This window comes from Tarenaya hassleriana, unplaced genomic scaffold (genome assembly GCF_000463585.1).
Source record: "Tarenaya hassleriana unplaced genomic scaffold, ASM46358v1 Cleome188, whole genome shotgun sequence".
Lineage (NCBI taxonomy): Eukaryota > Viridiplantae > Streptophyta > Magnoliopsida > Brassicales > Cleomaceae > Tarenaya > Tarenaya hassleriana.
The window spans coordinates 68,683-71,980 of NW_010965289.1; positions in this window are offsets into that span (position 1 = coordinate 68,683).

The following is a 3,298-nucleotide window of genomic DNA, read 5'->3' on the forward strand; positions in this document are numbered from 1 at the left end:
TTTCCTCAAATCTTTATCGTTAACCCCGAACCTAATTATAATAACAATTTATTAATATTAACTAATAATATAATTTAAAATAAATATTGAAATAATTTAATTTATAAATTACCATAACGCCCCGTCAAGTTCGGGATCGATTAGCGGGACCTCGCGAGTTTCGAAGGAATTTAACGCCCAGAGTTATATCAATCTCTGGGAAAAGTGGAGGAGCGTCCACCGGTTCCGGAAGACGAGAAGGTGGCGGTGGCGGCGGTGGCGGTGCTCCAGAAGAACCCGCTAACAATCCTCCGGGATCAGAAAATCGCCTACGAAACTGTAAAAAAACAATAGTTAGTTATTAATACAAAATAAAATATAAATAAATATTAAAGAATTGAAAACATATTACCATTTTGCATTTTTTTTTGTCGAGTGTTTTTTTTTGCTCAGTTTTTTTTTGTTGATTTGAGAAATGGGTGATGAGGAAGAATGGGGCGCTCGCCCTTATATAATCGAAAATTCCAACGGATTTCCAACGGGCATCCGTTGGAATTTTCTGGGCGCATTTAATGTTGTCTGATAAATTCCAACGAATGCCCGTTACAATCTTCATTTCCAACGGGCATCCGTTGGAAATATTCTGGAATGACGCGATGGACGCTAGGTGCGTCGAACGGATTTAATGTTTCAGAATTTCCAACGGATGCCCGTTGGAAATGAAGAATGTAACGGGCATCCGTTGGAATTTATCAGCAGATTCAATGTTTCAACTATTACAACGGGTGTCCACGGATATCCGTTGTAATTCTGGTGTCGATTCGATTGGTGCGCTTCGATTCCAACGGACGTCCGTTGGAATATATGTGATCATTCGAATTCTGCGATTCGATTCCAACGGATGCCCGTTGGAATTTAACAATTTTTTTTTAAAAAATACAAATAAATATGATAGATTTTTCAAAATACAAATACATATGAAAACAATAAAAACAAATAAGTCTACATAGAATCTTCATCACTTTCATCATCCGGAGTTGTATCATGGTCCGAAACGAATTCGTCTATATCGTCTTGTACGTGTAACGAATCATCAAGTAACTCGTCGTCTATGTCACGAAGTGCAAGTGTCTCGTCGTAATCATCATCTAGTCGGATGGGAAGAACCGGATCTTCGAGTTGCTCTTGCATTGGCTCATCGAGATCTTGTGTTGTCGACGACGAATCTACGATAATTAATCTTCGTGGGTTAATCTTCAAAACAGCCGACCATTGATCTTCCCGTCGCCGTTTCACCGATGTCGCAGAATGTTTCGGATATGGAATGAAGCATACCTGGTCTGCCTGATCTGAAAGTATAAAAGGATCGTACTTTGCATATGAACGTTTCGGGTTTATGTCAATACCTCCCCATCGATTTTTCCGTGAGTCGCGTCCCGATGTTGTATCAAACCAATCACATCTGAATATGATTGTTTTCAACCCGACTAATCCTCGATACTGGAGTTGGAAAATCTGGCGAAGAACCCCAAAGAAATCAGGATCTTCCGATGATCCGCTTTTTATACAAACTCCGTAATTGAACGTGGATTTATGTTTTCCATGATCGTAAGTGTGAAACGTGTATCCTCGGGTGAACATTATCGGCCAGCAAATGACTTTTCTTCCAGGTCCATGTGATATATCTCTGATCCATGCCGAAATTCTATCACTGCATGACCGAATCTGCGCATAAAAATTAAATTAATACACAAATACATACACGTACATATATATATAGCTAGAATACTTACGTAGTCTCGAAGCCAAGATGCATAACGTTGTTCCTTCATTTCTTCAAGTTCCTCCCCACATAGATTAGGATATGTTGCCAAAACATCCTCGTCAAAAAGTCTTAAAAATATGTTGTTAGCAAATATGTAATTAATTAATTTCTAATCACATCTAAGATTAAAAAATGTGTACCTTTCGTATGGCTTAAGTTCTTCACAATTCAACAATATATATGTGGCGATGTGATTGTACTCTTGTACAATTAACCAATATTCTTCAGATTTGCCTATGAGACGTCCAATAGGCTGAAAACTTTCGGGAATAAGTCCGAAACATGAATCATAGTGGTAGAGATAACTTCTATCGTCTTCGTTGATAGCCCTCCTTGTCTTCGTCTGAATATGAGATTCAAAATAGAAAGAACTGAAGTAGGAGATCTCCTCTAACAAATACTGTTTGACGATAGATCCTTCCACTGCTGCTTTGTTTTTAGCCTTCTTCTTCAGATGGAAAAAAAATCGCTCAAATGGATACATCCATCTAAACTGTACTGGACCACCGTATATCGCCTCATCTGGTAAATGAATAGGTAAATGTTCCATCACATCAAAAAATGAAGGTGGAAATACCTTTTCCAATGCGCAAAGTATCTCAGGAATGTTGCCTTTCAAAACCTCTACATTACTTCTTCTCAGAGATCTTGCACATATATCTCGAAAGAATGTGCTGATACCGCATAACGCTCCGTGGACACTCGGTTTCAATAGCTCCGCAAATGCAATAGGAATAAGTATTTGCATGAATACATGGCAATCATGACTCTTCATTCCCATAAGTTTTAATGAATCAGTATCAACACATCGCGCCAATTTGGATGCATATCCATCAGGGAATTTAACCTCTTCTTTTAACCATTTAAACAACACCGTTTTACCTGGTTTTGTGAGTCTGAATATCGGCACAGGTGCGTGACCATCACGTGTCAACTCCAACTCTTTTCTCTTGCATATATCTTTCAAGTCCTTCCTCGAGTTGATGTTATCTTTACTTCTCCCTAGCACATTCAGAACGGTGTTGATGATGTTATCAAAAAAGTTTTTCTCTATATGCATAACATCCAGATTGTGTCGAAGCGTTAGCGAACTCCAGTAAGGCAAATCCCAAAAAATACTACGCTTATACCAGTTATGCCAATCACCAAATCCTTTGCACTTCTTATGCCCAAAATTTCCTCCACAATGCACAGAAGCTTCCAAATCATCCAAATATCCACTATTTATTCGCTCAGAATAAATTTGCTCTCCGGTTTGCATAACAGGACCTTCCTCAGTAACGATTTTACCTTTGGTAAAAAGCGTACGATTTTGTCTGAACGGATGATTCCTTCGAAGAAATCTGCGATGACAGTCAAACCAGCACGACTTTCTCCCATGTCTCAACTGAAACGCTTCTGTTTCCTCCATGCAAAACGGACATGCAAGTCTTCCATGTGTGCTCCATCCCGATAGCATGCCATACGCCGGAAAATCACTGATCGTCCAAAGAA